The 19306-nt window shown below is 33.1% G+C and overlaps 1 protein-coding gene across 7 annotated transcripts in view; it reads left to right on the top strand.

Annotated features, from left to right (window-relative positions):
* LOC108906959 overlaps window positions 1-19306 on the top strand; it is a 90595-nt gene that overhangs the window by 18462 nt on the left and 52827 nt on the right. For 2 of the 7 annotated variants that reach the window (XM_018710416.1, XM_018710414.1), the window contains exon 1: window positions 1723-1912. The exons of 3 other annotated variants lie outside the window; for them this stretch is intronic. The gene's annotated coding sequence lies outside the window, so the exon portion shown is untranslated. Of the gene's footprint in view, window positions 1-1722; window positions 2037-19306 lie in introns of those variants that run through there. 2 more of the 7 variants (XM_018710417.1, XM_018710413.1) reach the window with 1 other exon arrangement.

Raw genomic sequence — 19306 nt, 5'->3', positions numbered from 1 at the left:
GAAATTCACTACATACTTTACAATTTACTTGCATAAAAGATGTAAATACACTTCGAAAATTGCAAATAGTACATGCGCCATCTAAAGTTACACACAGCAACCATACATTTAGAAAAAGAAGATTACAAGTTATTCTTTTGTTTTCTTTGAAATATTGGCCTACTAAAATCACGAATAAAGTGAAATAAGCGAAATGTTCATAAATAATGTGTTTGATGGAAATACCTACATGATTTGATTTAATTGATTTTAAAGGAACTAAGCTAATTTAAAAAAATTCAAAAGTTTTTCTAAATATCGTATTATTTGCAAAAGACAAACAAGGGAATTAATTGGTATTAATAGGATCAGTCTTAAAACCTTCAGAAAAAAGTAAATTTTGAAACGACAAAGTCAAAAGTGTTGTCAATATAATTAGATTAGTGTGGATAATTTTACCTAAAAAATATATATTTATTAGCTCCTACATTGTTACGTTATTTTGAAGCTAATTTAGAAATGTGTCTCAATATCCTGTTAAATGTCAAACAAATACCAAAAATCTAGATATGCAATGGATATCTAACTTCAAAGGCAATGACCTAAGCAAAACGTAGAAATAGTAGAAAAAGATGGAAGGGTGGTTTTAGAACGACAAGAAAGAAGATATTTCTTTGGGAGCTTAAATTATTTAAAAATGTTAATAATGTTTAGACATATCTTTTTTAGTTTTTATTTGAGATAGAATCTTCAGAAAAATTTTCAATTTTTTTAATTGAATTAGCTACAAAGCAAGTATAAACAAAAGAGCTAATAATAAACTCATGATAACCTAGCAGTTAAATGAGCCAAATCTTGTTAGAGCAAGATTCGGTAAAACCAAAAAATAATGGACCCGTATCCATGAATTGTTCATCATCATCGGATTCTGTACATTTTAGGGTAGGCCCCCTATTTAATTCCTCGTCTGCGCCTGAACACTCCCGTGGATAGATAGATAGAGGAGCGGATAACATCTAGTTATAATCTGTAACAAAATCTATGACAAATTGAAAAACATTTGAATGAAATTATTAATAGTTGCTTGGCGACCAATTCTTTGTCTAACGTAGTGCTTTTATGGCACACTCTTTTAGCCATTTCTTCCTTACAATTGCCGATAGATCCTTCAAACTATACAGGGTGTCCGAGAAATAAGTGTCGATATATAAAACAAGTATTTGATGACCATATATTTTACGCAGATAACACTGTTATTTCAGCAAATAAACAAATTCCAAACAAATACGGTCAAATGTCACTGACATAAACAGCATAAAAAATGATCATTTTGTTATTGATATTAAATTGTGGATTAAGGAACTAAAAATAACCCAAAAAATTGATCTTTTATCAGAACACAATTTATTGTTTGTTTGTTTCGTTTGAATTTTGTAAATATTAACTTTGTGTATACATATGCGTCATTCATTTACGGGTCAATGGGAGTGAAATTTATGTTGGACCACCAGGTACCTTATAAAGTAAAGGATTAATTCCCTGATTCCTTTTAACGGAAAAAAAATAACGCACACTCAAAATTGTTCCAAAAGCAATGAATATTTACGTTTTATGTGGTTTTTCATAGATTTCAATTGTTTTCAAGTCGTTATCCGCCTCTCTACACCCATAGCACGTGCGATCTCCCTCTCCACACGTCTGGCTCGGGCTCCGCTAAAAACTCACAATCGCGGCGCGCTCAGTTCGTCCGAGGAGAGATTGATAGTTGTCCGTCGAATTTCTTGATTGTCGCAATCGAATATCGCCGGCGTACCGTCGTTTTCGTAGTGAAATGTGCGATTTTCCTTGTACTAAATTGGGGAGTCGAAGGATCTGTGACATTCATTAGGATAACGACAAGGAATATCAGTTTATAATGGTGACGAATGAAACGGTAAAGATGCATTATTTATACTAAATGACGGGCTTGCCTAATTCGTTGATTAACAAGCCGTAAAAGTTAGTGACTAAACACTGGTGATATGGGAGATTTGTGTTTGTAACGGATAGGTTGTGGTGTACGTAAGCATTGTAATGGCTTGTATTATAATAACATTAACACCAACCCTTGAACTGAATGTAGAATTTGATATTTTGAATTTGAATAGAGCGCAACCAATAGAATTAATATTACTATTAACGTTAACGCTTTTACTCTCAGATACATAGAAAAAAATTGTTAACAGAAATGAAATATATTTCTTGTTTTATGGATTAGTGTCAAAAAATAGGCATTTGCAACTAATGTTAAATTATTGAACTGAACCTTCAAAAATGATTAAATCAATGTATAATTTCATAAAACAATGAAATAAATAGATAGGTATACCAACGCCATGACTAATAGGAACTACCTTAATTATTCTACATCAAAAATAAAAAGAGAGAAGGAAATCTTTTCATAGAACGTCGTTTATTCCCAAATTTATCAAAATACAAACCTCTTATCCTTGATCATATCCCATTTCCGGTGCTGAGTAAATGGCATTTTTGATTATTTCAATTGTGATTTTTAGGAAACCTTTGAAAGAACGTGCGAGATTCACATGTGAAATTATTAACCTAATAGTAATCGTCGACAATTAATTTTATGTACTTGAAAGAGGGGTGCTATGTCTACCGTATCGCGATTCTACAAACATGCAATCATAGTGCTACATCCCAATTAAATGGCGATAAACGATGAAATTGCGGAAGATCCTTATTACTGCTTCCTTGGCTAACTAGGAAGCCGCCTAAAAAGAATGTGTACCTGTTCTACTACACAAGCAATATTTTGTGTCGGTTTGATTTCATTTATGTACAAAAATGTTTAACAAATAGTCAACGTAAGTAGTGGTGTTAGATTTGATTACGAACACTCTTGCAAATTTTTATATACAGGGTGGTTCAGTCATACTGTCATTAATTTTAACCACGTATTCGGAATGCCTAATAAAGACAGAAAATCAGCTTAAATACCGTAAATTCGGCGCGCTACTTCGCAACACATTTTATGACAGGGATGATACCCGCCGGCGGACTACAGAGCGTTCGCACGTTGAAGCGAAACAGTTGATTTCTCCAGTCGTGTTGAATTTTGCAATTGGTTTCAAAATCAATATGCAGCGGATCCCAACTTTATTATCAAAATGATGGACTGAGTGGACTGAGGAAATGAGTGTCTTTTTTAGCCGCATTTTAAGTAGGTAGGTACCATACTACTCTTTGAAAAGCAATAAGTCAGTAGGCATACGTACACAAACTGAATAATTAATTGAAAAAATACGAAAACTCTTAATAAATTATAAAACATAGTGAACACAATATTACAAATACCTACTAAATTGTCATAACCTAACATTCGAGAACAATAATTATCCTTATACATTTTTATTAACAAATAAATAATACTTTACTAATACGGTAGGTCACTCTCGATAAACCCTTGCTGGTCAGCGATCAGAAACGGTCCGAAATGGAATTTAAATAATGATGAAAAATTTCTGTTCGGCATAAATACGCATTTTAAAATTATTTTATGTGCTCCCACTATAATAAATAGACTTAATAGTCTAATTGTTTTTAAGGAGGTAATTATTGTGAATGAATATTTGTAGTAATTATACAGTTATTACATTTAGTAACATTTATAAAATCTAGATAATTATTCCCCTCGCATTTACTAATTGTCACATTTTTCTCAAAATGATTTGACCGCTCCATTTCAGTCACCGGAGGCTCAATATTATCTGACTGATCCATTAATACAGCATGATGCGACGTACTACTAGAACTTGGAGTTGAAGTGTCATTGTAAATAATCCTCTTGGCTATTTCATTTTTGTTACTTAAACTGTCAGCAACATAACTTCTGCAATTGTGGCTGATTTCCACCTACCATGGCTCGTGATTGCAATACATCAACTCCTGTATTAGCCAGTAACGTTACCGATGTTCTTCGGAATGAATGGCTTGTATATGTTTGAGGATGTTCTAGTTTCAAAAACTGCAATTTTATTAGGAATCATAGAAAAGGTATTCTTGCCGACTGGTTGGTAGTAACATCTACCTGCTTGATAGCGCATAAAAAGCGTGAAGTTCCGGTTTTAATCCAATCTAATCTTGATATATTTCTTGAGAATTTCTAGGTGAGAAACAGAAACCAGACGAAAAGTAATTGTAAACGTACGTGATATACCGTTTTTAGCATTTGCTGCACTTTCTATTTGAAAATCACTCATTTAGTACCTAATAATAATTCAAAACCAGCAAAATTGCAACTTTTATGTATCTTTATTTATAAACACCTTAGAAAAGACAAAATCCAAACAACCAAGGCGACTTTGCAAGATTTCGAATAATATAAAAATGAATTGATTAAGAAATGTCAAAAAATAAAACCTAATCTCTATTTCATAAACCATAAAGAACTTGGGAGCAGATAAAATGTTATGCACCACGCAGCAGTTAAGTATAATTTACCGGTCTAGGACTCTATTGCCAGCCCTCGCTCCGCTCGGGCCCAAAATCGTCGACTGGTACATAATACTTACCTCCTTTATGGTGTAAATAACTATTAATCGCATATTCATATTCTACTCATTTTTCCCTATCTTCCCTTAAAATTCATGACATTATGACTGAATCACCCTGTATACAAATGGGATATTTTGGCGAGTTATTTTTCGTGAAATCATAATAGGAACTTTTTATGGAAAATCTCATAACGTCCCTCATTTCTCAAATTATTAATTAGGTAATAAATGTGATTTATAAGATGAGAAAAGGTAACAGTAACTTTTCAAGCCTTTCTAGATGTTACTTTACCATTTTCAAGCACTTTCAAGATTACCACTATTAGACACAATTTGCACTACATGAAAATTATGAGTTCATAAAAAAGTATAAACTAAAGGATCTTGAAATGCGAAACGCTGTCAGATATTCTATAAAAAAAATCCGTGATCCTGATTCACTAATAATTATTCCTCAAAAAAATTATATGTAGATGCATCGGGTCAAATTTGAATATCCACATTTATGAGCAATTTTCTGAGAAGAATGAGAAATTTCACAGAAAGCCTCTTTCTTAACAAATAGAAAAACATTGTTTTCTGAATCGGGCGTAAAAATTGTAGCAGAAACATCAGCCATCAGTAAATGTCATTCTGTAAATTCAGTTTCTTCTTCATCATAAAAATACAAATATTAACTACAGTCCGTACAATATTTGTTGAGATAAAATTCCAAGAAAATAATAAGCCAATAAAGTTCTGTTATCGGAACTACTGGAACAATTTACCGCAGCAGGGGCGTGCCTTGAAATTTTCCGCGTTATTTTTAGAATTATAAAATATATTAAGATATATAGAAAAATATACAGGGTGGTCTAGATTTTAATAGACAAACTTCGGGAAACTACTAAACAACAAAAATTAACATCATTTTGCTCTATGAACATAGGTGCAGAAAGCCACCGTTTATGAGATACAGGGCGTTGAAATTAACAAAAATAAAACAATTTTTTTAAATATCTGTATAATATCTATGCAGAACTAGGAGAAATATTCGAAAAAAAATGTGTACCAAATTTGGATAAATTTGATGGAGCGGTTTTCCAGATATTTAAAAAAATTGTTTTATTTTTGATAATCTCAACGCCCTGTATCTCATAAACGGCGGCTTTCTGCCCTTATGTTCATAGAGCAAAGTGAAACACGCCTTCGTAGCTGCAAAACAAAACATACATTGCAACCTGCTGCGGAGAACGCCACGCCGCCAATGTCTTTCTGACTCGGGTGTCGAATGCGGTTAATTCCAAGAAAGTGACGCAGGGGTCTTCTTCGAATTATATCAACAAATATCGTACGGACTGTATATTTTAAAAATGTTACATACATATCTCTGTAAAATAGATAATATAAAGATTGGTTGGAAATAACAAGAAATTTGAACAAAGGTCTCATGTGAGTCTATAAAATCATAATGAATGAATACGAAAGTCAGTAGAAATTATTCAAACTGTCTTGTTACACTCGCTGCATCGCGATCGCATCTTAATGTTCTCAAATTATAAATCATCTCAGGTAATTGGAGAATAAAACGGTTGGATTTTCTCGATTGTTAATCCTCACGCGTGTGTAATTTTAAGTGAAAGTGTGATTTCTTTGAGAAATTTTCACACGTAGTAGCCTCCAGAGATTATACAGTCCATAAACTTTTCCTAAGTATGTAAATAACAAGGCCTTTCATAAACTAGACCTTTCCGACTGATGCAATACTTAAACAATACCATTTCTGGGCGATGTTATCATGTGAAATCGGAATGTGAGGTATTTATGTGAGAATTAGTTTGCATAAAGCGCAGGTCTATGTTATTTGCCATATGAAATGTATTTCAATAGTAAGTAAATCGTGAAGGTTAGTAGAAAAGACCTTGGTGATCGCTTTATGACTGCTATTAATCAACTACACTTCATTTCTGTAAAATTCCCGGGAATGATGATGATAACCAATCATTCGTTGATAGTTTTGAATCCAAGCTTTGTTTGTTTTCTTCGCCTTAATCTTGATCTTAAATTTATGTATGATTAAATCTGTAACAACCAGTGCTTCTAATATATATGAACATCACTTGGACCCAAGAAAATGACTAATATTTGCTGTAAGCCAACTACATATTTAAATTTGAAATGCTCCTCTCGGTGAAATTCATCTCGGCTACACTCACAGCTAAAATTAGATGCTTTCGCTTGCCAAGAAGCACCGAAACCCTCTCAAAAAGTAAAAAACTTGGTATAGACGGCGTCTAGCCTAGGTGGCAGTTCCAGTATAATTAGCTGGGTCGTTAACATAATATTCAGTTTAAAGCTTTGTGGTTTGGGTAATTGCAATTTAATTATTGGAACAGTAATGATAGAGAGATGTTTGCATATAGAACTGTTTTAGTATCTGTTGTTTTCTGCATAAACTAACAAACAGTTAAATATCTGTTATTATATTATTTTATGAGCCAAGTTTCACAAGTACAAGGTCGTTTCGCGAGATTTGTCCCCTTTTTTGTCCTTTATTATTATTATTTTTAAATATTTAGCATTTAGCACATTATATACCACAAAAACAATTGAGTCTCGCATTCCTCTAACATATTATGTGAGAACTTAGTTATATTTTTTAATAGAATGCTCTGAAGTTCTATACACCATGCAAAGAGTGTCAAGATAATTTTTTTAAATACATTATATGACACCTATCTTTAACGGTTTTCGAGATATTACGTCTTTTAATATAGTTGTACGTAGTCTTCAAAGAATATTAACAATTAAACAAAAACGTGTAGTGCTCCATTTTTAATAATCCGGTACTGTCAGCTGTCATACTGTCTTTTTTCCTTCAGTGGCAACAATTTACTGCACAAATAGCGCAAATTTCAAATCTTACGTTAATTTTGGGACACCCGATAGATCCCATTTAATAACAGTGTTAAACTTAAAAATTGGATTTTTAATTAAAAATGCTTGGCTTGGTTTATTTAATATTTTATAACTTTTTTTATGTATCTATCTACAAAAAGATATCGCCTTTTCGCGGTTTGCTAGAACTATAGATATTGTATTTTAATAATAAATACTTAATATCCCGAAAACGGTTAAAGATAAGTATCATATGTGAAAATTTCTTTTAACGATCTAAAGATATACAGAGTATTCCATTTAAAAAAGCATAAGTAAGGCCTACACCTCGAAATTGCTACATGAAATGCCATATGTGTCAAAATTGTTTACAGAAAAACTGCAACTTTTATTCTTACACCTTTTTCTCAAATCTCCATTATTAACGAAGAAAAACGGAGGTCAATTTTCGCGTGACCACCCTGTACATGTTGCTTAATTGGATTACTACGTAGGTAGGTATGTTTACTTTAATAATATAATGTAAACAGAATTTAATTACTGTAATCTTTACACCTAACCAGAAATAAGTTAGGTAAAAACACTGAAATACCGATACACTCTGTAAACTGCATAATTTTCCCCTGATGCATGATTTACGAACAATAAATGCACACATCTGGCAAGAATGCAGTTTATATAAGTCGACCTTATTCGACACGGTTCAATAAAAATTAACGTATGCAAATTTTAACCGAGTTACTAAAGGATTCTCTAGTTTCAAATTACATACATGTATTCTGAAATTTTCTAAGCCGTATTGGCACATACGCAACTTTTGGAATTCATCATGTTTCAAATATTTTTAAATTGAAGCATCAAGTTTCTAGTTTTCCGAAGTTTTGATGTTTTTGTACAATAAGAATAGTAAATAAATTTTGTGTTTAATTGGACGAAACCGTTTCTGTCAGGTATCAAAGATTTACCTAATCAAATACAAAATTCTTATTATTATTTTTATTTCCATGGAAACTTCATAAAATCTACCTAATATCATAGGAATATATTAATAATATAATATTCATTATGTATTTTTATATAAATAAGAGCGTTCAAATAAAAACGTGGTCAAGTTGGTTCTGAAAATTTGGACGTAGGGCGTAGCGTATAGCAAATGAACTTAAACGTCATCTGTCAAAGCGCTATATCGCCGCTATCAATTTGAATATTTTCGTTTTAAAAAGCGTTTAAAATGGTGTTTTCTCAAGAACAAAAAGTGTTTATCATAGAGTCCTACTTTAGAAATGGACGCAAGATTGATGGAATATGGAAGTATTCTATTGAGGAATGTTTCATAGAATTTCAAAATCAATTTCCCGGCGTTGTTGAGTACAAAATTTTTCAAAGTGCAGTTCAGCGTTGTGTTAATGTTTTTCGTGAAACGGGCAGTGTAACAAGAAAAGAAGGAAGCGGCCGACCTAAAAAGCGGACTGAAGAATTAAAAGAAAATGTCCAACAAATAATGGAAAATGCGCCAAGAACTTCTGTACGTGTTTTATCACAAATGGTGGGAGTATCAGTCGGTACCTGCCACACAGTGTTAAAAAAAGATTTGCGTTTGTTCTCCTATCGTTTAACTTGTCAGCAAGAACTTCATGAAGTTGATTTTCCGCGACGGGCTGTATTTTGTGAATGGTTTTTAAACAACTACGGTGAACTTCATAATATCACCTTTTTTTCTGATGAAGCCTGGTTTCATTTAAGTGGTTACGTAAACTCACAGAATATGAGAATGTGGTCTTCTGAAAAACCAGATAACTTTTTTGTCGAGGGCCCTCTACACGCTCAAAAAATTGGAGTTTGGTGTGCTCTCAATCGAAGGAGGATTTATGGACCTATTTTTTTTAATGGTACTCTTACTGCGCAAAGGTATAGAGAAGAAATTATCGCTCCTTTTGTTAACCAGCTGGAAGAAAACGAAATTACAAACTTTTACTTTCAACAAGATGGCGCAAGGGCACATACGGCAGGCGAGACGATGAATATGTTGAGGGAAGTTTTCCAAAATCGACTAATAAGTCTCAATGCTGAACATGAATTTCCACCGAGGTCATGTGATATTACGCCGTGTGATTTCTTTTTGTGGCCTTACCTTAAAAACACTATTTTTGAACTGCCTATTCCTGATTTAAACCATCTGCAGGCTCGACTTATAGACAAGATTCGTGAAATTAACAATACCCCGAGCATCTTAGAAAATGTCTTTAATTCTTTGAGGAACAGGTGTGAAAAGTGCTTGGAACAAGGAGGGGGACACTTTCAGCAGCTGCTTTAATTTATTGTTATAACAAGGAGGGGGACACTTTCCGCAGCTCCTTTAATTGTTTGTTATTGTTATCACGATTATTCTTTAAAATAAAGTTATATAGTCATTAACGTTATTGAAACTGACAGATGCTATACAGCTCGTTGAGAAATGAGGTTAAGTTGGTCGCTATAAGCTACTCCCTACGTCCAATGTGTCAGAGCCAACTTCGACCACGTTTTTATTTGAACGCTCGTTATGTACTTAGTACCTATAGGTATTTGTATAATATTTACAAAAAAATCAACAATGGAAAACACACGTCTATAGTGTTTCTAGAGGATACAAACTTATTTATTACATACCTAAATTACGCAGGGTAGTTTTGTTGCTTTCAAAATAAGCTATTTTTCAAATAAAAGATATCAAAAAAATAATCAAAGTAGAGACTAATAGACTTTGATTGATTTTAGATCCGCACGACGGAATTACGGGGCACATTATTATTTTCTTAGGCGTTTTCACATTAGTGCTCTCACACTGGGAAACAATACAATATTTGTAAATTTTTTCTGTTATGTGTCTTCCATATTGCTACCACGATTCGGTATCTTAAGATACTCAATCGAAACTTAACAGGCCACGAAAACCCGACTACCCGACTGACTGACAACATACGCAAGCATGCGGCATCGGTTTCCCATGCGGTGACATCACACTCGTCGGTTCAGCGGACACAGCGCGCCAGTTTATGATTTTTTTTGGATGACTTGTAACTGATATAAAATTCTAATTTTTTGCAGAGAACTTTAAAATTGCAATATCATTCTGCTAATCAAATAAAAAAATTTTGCTGAATGAGCCATTGGGGATATTGAATAGCTTGGCATAACTTTGCAAATAATTGATAAACTAAGGATATTGACTAAATTTTCAACCTCAGTGTCCTAAAGAAAGCGCTGCGATTTTTTTTAAATTTTTCGTATTTTCTGAAAATCCATGTAACAAGTAATTTTTCGCTTTTTATTAATTTTTTTAAGTTGAAAATGTTTTTTTAGCAATAATCCATATTTTCTTTATCAAAAAACTTAATTATTGTAAAAAAATGTTTAGTTGTTGTCCCCAACATTATTTATTAAATTATATTTAAAGGCTTTTTAAACAAACACAAAAACTAGAAAAAAGCAGCCGCTTCTCTTGCGAACGTCCATTGTTATTTTGCGGGGAGCAAAAACGTATCTTCGCCAAAAACCCGATCTAAATAGTTAAAATTTAAATATTTGGTTACTTCCGTTGGGAACATTTTTATTGTCCACAGCTGTACATCAAAGTTGTTATGTGGAAAATCAGCGATATACCTATCAAGCTATCCGTGTAAATTCCAATTAAAAATCTACGCTTCAAAAATCGAATTTGGAGTTCGCGAGTGGGCGCCACATAAACAAAGACGCGGTCCATCCTTTGGCGCCGATGGCGATTCCAGTAACAGCGCCACGCATAATTTATGGTAATCTTGGTATCTCCGACCAGCTCCGCATCATCATTAATATGGTCGTAACACCTACGGTCCGTTTTCGTCTAAATCCGATTATTTAAATTATGTAACCGTTCAAGGACGGTCGCGCGCGAAAGATGGCCGCCGGAAAAATTCCATTTGCAGTCGAATCGGCTCGCAATCTGCTTCTAATTGTGGGAAAAATAAGCGAGGTCGCCTCGAAAAAACGACGAGGAACCCGGAAAACATCGGCAAGTGTCACGAAGAAGTTTGTTATGGGATTCAAAATATTCCAAAGCCAATCTTCTACACTCATAAAAGTTTTATTTAAGTATAGGTACATACATAGCCTTCATTAATGATTACAACATTTTATTTCCTTCATCTTGACTATTTTTCAGTAAAATGATGTAAAAATGATCGTTTAATTGTAATCATAGACGTCACATTTGGGAAGGTCAACTGATATTTTTTATTGTATTTTTTTCATCTTCGACTTTTTGGTATTTTTAAGATCAAAATCGAAATGTTCGAAATACTCTAGAATTCTAGATTAAAGAGATAGTCTTGTCTAGAGTGTATAGGGTATACGGAGGGGTGTACCGTATGCGAAAAAAAAACTATTTGAAATGTTTGTTTCTTTTGTACGTTAATTATAAAATTTGCTAATAAAAAAAACTGGAAAACAGTAAAAAAATGAAATTCTATAAAAATTTTGGAATTTTTTATTACATTACAAACTGGCAAAAATTATAACAAAACGACGATTAACAAAAACAAACAAATTTATAAAAGATGCTCTATATGGCGGCCATTACTTTCAATGCATAAAGTGATTAGTTTCTCTATCCTTATGAACTTGCTCTCCCTGAAGTTTTCTATTTTGATATTAAAAATACCAGAAAGTTGAAGATAAAAAAAATTTTATTAAGAATATCAGTTGATCCCAAATGTGACGCCTATGGATACAAAGAAAACATAAATTTTACATCAAAAGACTACCCCTATAAGAGTTAACACATAACCGAAGTTTGATCCTTCTACACAAACAGCGATCTGAACAATTAAAAAAAAAATCAAAGTCAAAGGGACATCTTCAAAGAGCCTTACCTACCTTAGGAAGCATTTTTGGATAATACGATTTATGTTAAATAGATATGAAATCGTCCCTAGAATTTGTTGACCTCGTTTGTCGGTTTAGTTTCAGGACACCCTGTATGTATATTTAGTATTTACGATACCAAAGTGTAATTTTAGTAAGGAACGAGAATACTACATAGAATTTTATACGTGGTAAATAAAAAGAAAATAGCATTAAATGAATTTAAAAAGATTTTGTTTCAAATTACTTGTACTTGTAGCATAGTTTTAGTTATTATTTTTTTTCTTTTATGGGGTATTAGTAAAATAGTTCTTAAATTCTAAGCTACAATCTTGACACCTGTGAGTAAAAGCTAGTAGTAGATAGAAGTTCAACATAGTATTGATGTTTCCCAACTCTTCAATGATGTTTAATGAAGTTTTACTTAATTTACACAAAGTTGTATTACTTATTACCTCGATATTTATTTTTATTAATATCTTAGTTAAAACACTGCTGTATTACTACGACACAAATTAATCTATATATGTGGTCTGCTAAACAGCTAGCAGAAGTATCTACATATACCGTGTGAGAAAAAAGTTCCGCATAAAATTAATATTTTTTTAAATGTTTTTAAAAAGTTACGCAAAAACACGTCAATTAGTAAATTTAGTTGGCCTTCTCTTGACGTAGGCACATAAACAATATTGGCCAAAATGGCGGCCTGATGACGTACTCATACAATTTTTTAAAAGGCAATCCCTACTTTTCTTACTTTTGGATTTAGCATCCAATTTTGAGTCTTGTGATACCCCATAGTTGATACTTTTTTCCAAACAAACATTTCCAAGCATTATTAACAGATTTTCGTAAAATCTAGGAAACTGGAACTGTCTCGGAGTTGTAAAGATCTGGTCGTTTAAGAGTGGACGACAACATAAAAATAGAATCGCCAACTTTCAATATTTGGCATAAAGATTTGAATAACGGTAAAACCACTGGAAAAAAAGTATCGACTTGAGCTGTCAAAAGTCTCAAAATTGTATGCTAAATCCAAAAATTAAAAAGAGTAAGGCTTGCCTTTTAAAAAATTACATGTTTACGTCATTAGGCCGCCATTTTGGCCAATATGGCTAAGGTGCCTACGTCAAAGAAAGCTAACTAAATTTACTAATTAACGTGTTTTTGCATAATTTTTTAAAAACATTATTTAAAAAGATATGAATTTTATACTGAACTTTATCCTCACACAGTATATACTGTATAGTCTTTACAATCTCAATTGAAGAACCAAGAGGTTGGCAGTATGTACCAGGCTCCATGTACAGGTCTGGTCGAATTAAACGTGGAAGTGGTAGAAATGTATACGCCCAGTTGAAGAATGCGCGCGCGGGCAAACGGCGTATAACACAGTCGCACTGGGCAACTGGGCAATGAATCTCAGTTGTTGACAATCAATATAATAAAATTGTTTATAATATATAATAGAAGCTTTCTACACACTATATACAAATTATTATAATTTTACCTTTAGCAGAAAACTTTTTTAGGGACGCCTATGAAACTCATTAAATTTTATTGCTAGGCGTTTTTATACGTGCTCAACTGACTTCGGAAAGACTATAACACTGCACTCCGTAATCACACGAGTGATTGGGCCGAAACAGGTCAATGTAGATTCACACTTTTGTTCGTATATTTACATCAAATATAGCAGAATCATAAAATAATATGAGTAAAACATTTTAAAATATAATTACATACAACTTAAAAAGAAACATATCATCACCTGCGTAATTCTACACAACCTATTATATGTGTTCAATTCATTTACATTTTTGTGTATAAAAACCAATGAGAATGTGTAAAAAAGTAAATTTCCGTAATTCCAATTCCATATGCATATGAATCTTGTCTGACGAATCGCCAGTGGTCAATTATTATTATTATTTGTTTCATGATCGAAACATATTTCTGCTTTGCCTCGCGAAAGAAATCAGGTTCTCTTGTTCCAACGGATTAAAAATTTCTAATCGCAGACTGCATGATAATTGAATGTAATAAAAAACATTACAACATAATTTCTCTCACGTAGAAACCTCTGGAGTAATAACACCCTGCAATTGGGTCAATTAAAAACAATTGAGAATCAAATAATGTGAAGTTTGAACCCTTGAATTATCTAAACCCCACTCCAGTGATATAAATTTTGTGTACTCTCTTATTTTATACTATTTTCGGATTAAGTACTTCTTATTTACCAACAGAAAAATATAAAATTTTAGTTCGTAACATGGCAAATCTGTCACCATTTTTACTTTCTATTGAAGTATGTTTGTAACTGGACGAGGGTGTGATAAAATACGACAGTAGCTCAGTTAACCAAAAACGTTGGCAACCTAAATAAAATACGGCCATGAAACCATAACGGTCTACATTTTATTCATAAACTCACTTTATTAGTAATTTAACTTAATCGCGGGTGACTCATCAACCATGAACAGAGTTACACAAGCTGTTTGTTCTAAAGCAACAGTGAAAAAGAGATGAAAATCAACGCTCAGCCGCACTTTGGTGGGGATTTTGTTGCACCACATAAAATTTATATTTTCGGGTTATTTTCGGTATCATTTGTTTGTGTTTATTCATGTTTATACCTCGCCCGTTACTGTAAATAATCACGTAGTTCTGAAAGTTGTTACTGGAAAAATAATGTAGCTACACTGAAAAAACGTTATTTGTAAAATTATATAAAATGACGTCGGTAATTTGTAACCAAATCATATTACATAATAAATAACGCGTCTTTTGTACATTACATTTACGTGAATATGACATTATCAGTTACGTATCACGGTAATAAATGTCACAAGATATTATGTGATTTTAAGAATTATTTTATTATTATTTTACATAATATTTACACAAAACACATGGGCGTTTATTTTTTGATTATAAATATTACCACCTACATATCTAAAACAAACAAAACAAACGAATATATCTATAGTATCAACTTCGTCTGTTTCTTTAAACTTGTTTAAGAAATTGAACACTTTCCTTTCTGATCCAGATACATTTTTTATTTTTGATCCGGATGAATTTTCAAGAAGAATCTTTGAATTTTAATGTTGTTTCTAGATTTTTTTAGATATTTGACGTTCATTACCAAAAATAATAATGCAACCTTAAAAGAATAGCCGAGTGCTTTATAGATATCTGCATTAATGTGATGTGTTCAGGGTATACCTACAAAAGAGAACCATGTATCTTCTTGGAACCATGTAATGGGTGGAAAACAAAAATATATAAGATCTTAGTTTGAAACTTATATGTATATCTATGGAGTAACATGTGGTCTAAAATAAGGTGAATTTGTTTAAAAAATAAAAAATCTTCATTTATTCCTCCATATCAATTTCGTTGCCTTCAAAGTAATCCCCATCCGATACAATGCCAACGTTTCTTCCTCATCATTCTGTAACATCCTCAACGTTTCCGCTTCAGAATATTCATTCCGCAAACAGAATTTATTGCAAATTCTTTGTTCAACAAAATCAGACATAGTGAAAATCGATAAACTCACTTTCGTATGTTTACAAAATCACGAGTAGCTCTGCAGCAATTGAATACATTGACTTGTAACTCTGCATAGATGTCAAGGACAGTACTACCAACCTACAAAAAAATAATTGTATGCTTTCACAATACCCGCGAATTTTAAATAAGTAATTCATCTTATTTTTTTGGACAATGGGTTGTAATACTTAATTACAAATATTTATTGTATTGATGGCTTTCATATTTTTGCAATTTTTGCAAATAGAATATATCGTTTTAATTACTTACCCTTGTTCAAACAAAATTCACTATAAAATTGCACAAAAACGACAATGAAGGTAACAATGGCAGTACGATAAAACAGATGACAGAATGCAATAGCTGATGATGCATTTCCTCATACATACACATGTGCGGGAAAGATTTTCATGAAATGTTATGTGATTTACCAGATTTTAATTAATTTTACATTTTTCAAAGGTATATTTACATATTCTTTTTAAAAACACATTGTATTTTATTATATGTATAATATATTATGGAATATAAGATGTTTACAATGTAAATTTACGTAATTTAGGTATAAACACATTTAAAATCAATTTACACTAGATTTTCTGGGCAATATAAGGTTTTCAGAGAGTTCTACAATATTGGTTCTTTATTCTTAGAACAGAATTTATCTTCGTCCAAATTTCTTCACTATCTTGGACTGATTTATCGACTTTTCCAGTTTTTAAGTAAGTCATTCTCTCAAAAATGTATTCACGGTATTTTTTTAATTATATCACAGGCTGTGATGCATCTGGATCTGTGCAGCTGTGTATATTTTTAAATGACACGTCTTCGTAGAGGGTTAACGACTAAGTGAAATATTTATATTTATAGAGAATATAACCGAAAGAATAGCTAGACTGGTGACACTTATAGGACGATAGGAACAAAACAAGAATAGAAAATATTGTCTTCAGGATTCTTACTTTTTGACTACACATGAGTCGAGCCCCCCTCGTAGCCTACTGTCTGTTTCAATTACCATAACTTCTCAACTTGTAGAAAATACTGTTTTTAGAACATTTTTTTCATCAAATTATACACCTTGTACACCTGTCAATTTACATCAAGAGATTGATGCATAAATCTTAATGATTAAATGTATGCCTATAATTAAGGCTTAACGCTGTTTTACATAAACAGGTATACAGTTTGACAGAAAAACTAGAAAATGAAGTTGTAACAGTTTAATGACAGGTTTATGCCGTTGTAACCACACGTTTAGGAATAGTTTCTTTACATCGCATCGTCGTGATGATAAACAAGTAATGTTAATATTTAGTGTAATATTATATTTGCTATTAGAATCGTTGGACTCCTTTCAGGCTCGACAGAGATAAGCCACGACCCTTTGTTTAATTCCGCTATTATCGTTTTGTTGGGATCTCTGAAGGCAGTTTGTGCGAAATTATGTCGGAATATAATTGAACTGCCTGTAATCCAATTTGGGATAAAGGCAATGGGATTTGTGTAGTAGCAAAGTACTTTTACCATAAGCATTTGGATTCCTGACGACGATATACAGGGTGGTCGCCAGGGTATCCGAGATACTTCGTTTATGAATGTTATGACTAATTTTAAGCAAAAATGATTCTATTCACTTTTCGCGAATTCCCAACGGTTCTTGAAGTTGCCAGATCGTATGAGTAGTCGCTAAAGAGTAAATTACATTGTTACGACTAGAGAACTAGGTAATTTAATAATTAGCAACTTGGCTGGGGTTAGAAAAAAACTGTTGGTTGTCAGTTCGTTAATTGTCATCATCGACAGCTGGTTCTTTTCTATTTTTTCCGTCATTTGTGTTAAAATCATGCTTTTAATTTATTCAAATGAAGAATAGGCGGACATGATTTTCGAGTATGGATATTGCAACCACCTCAGTTAGGGAATATCAACGACGATATCCAAACCGCCATCTTCCAGTCAAGCAAATGTTCAATAGAACCTTGTGAAAGAGAAGTTATGCGAATAAACAATTCTTCCCCAAAGAGTTCGTCTTTGTGGTGGAGCAATCATCTGCATATTCTATCAAGAACCCTTTTCTGTGACGAAGCTACAGTTAAAAGAGATGGAATCAACAATATCCACAACGATCATGTGTAGGCGAAAACCTTCATGCTATTCGAGAAACCCATTTTCAGATTCTCTGTAACATTTGGGCTAAAATAATTAATAATGAAGTTATCGGACCACATTTCTTCGACGGAATTTTGAACAACGAGACTTTTTGGAGAACGAAGCTACGTCTACTACTTCAGGACATTCCTCTTCAAATCAGAAGGACAATGTTCAACAATTTCTTTTACGTTTTGAGCTCGAGGGTTCCTTAACAACATTGTGATGAAAACTGGGTTCACCGTTTTAACCCCGAAAACAAGAGAGCATCAATGGAGTTCTGCCATAAAGGATCACGGACGCCAAAAAGGTTCAAGACCATGCCATCAGCAGGCCAAGTCATGCTCACAGTGTTCTGGGATGTTCAAGGTGTGGTGCATTTGGAATTCATGCCTAATGGCATCACCATAATCTCTGCAGAGTACTGCAAGATCCTCAGAAAATTGAAAGCACGAATTCGAAGAAGTTCGTCCACTCATGGAGCACTCTCTCCTTCAGCATGACAATGCCAGACCTTACACTAGCGCTGCGACATCTGCAACAAGCCGACGAGACGCCCCTGGGTTCACTGTCATCGATCATACAGTCCCGATTTGGTCCCATCCGATTTTCGTGTTTTCAAAACTTAAAGAACACCTTCAAGGGGTTCAGTTTGATAGGGATGAAGCGGTGTAAGCAGAGGTGAGGTTGTGGCTCTGTCAATAAAGTCAATCAATTCTACAGTGACGGTATCAATATACTGGTCTCTCGTTGAGAGAAATGTGTAAATAAAGTTTGTTTTATTTAAAAAGCTTTAAGAGTTTTCACATAGAAAATTCAGTGGCATTACTTTTCAGCAGGCCCTCGTAATTTACTCTTTAGCAATTACGTATGCGATCTGGCAACTTCTAACCTTGATATTTTAGGAACCACTGGGAATTCGGGAAAAGTGAATAGAATCAATTTTGATTAAAATTAGTCATAGAATTCATATACGAAGTATCTTGGATACCTCGGCGGACACTTTTTGTATGTGAAATTATAACGAATAAATATTTAAAATTTGATGTGCGGAACCATATTTTGGCAGACTGTGGCATCGTAACATTTAAGCACATCGTGCAAATCGNTACTGGAGTCCCATACGGGAGGCAATCCAGCTATGAGTTGAGATTTCGGAAGATCTGTTTTAGCAATTCTTTTTTTGTATTTAATTATTCTCTTTTTTTCAGATTCGTTCCTCACGGGCGAAAATGTTAGTAAATTCAACAAGGCTCTTAAACGCGTACGACATAAAGTGAGCACAAGAAATGCTTTATTAT

Source organism: Anoplophora glabripennis, unplaced genomic scaffold, assembly GCF_000390285.2.
Source record: "Anoplophora glabripennis isolate ALB-LARVAE unplaced genomic scaffold, Agla_2.0 scaffold223, whole genome shotgun sequence".
Lineage (NCBI taxonomy): Eukaryota > Metazoa > Arthropoda > Insecta > Coleoptera > Cerambycidae > Anoplophora > Anoplophora glabripennis.
This window is presented reverse-complemented; position numbering and strand designations above follow the sequence as displayed.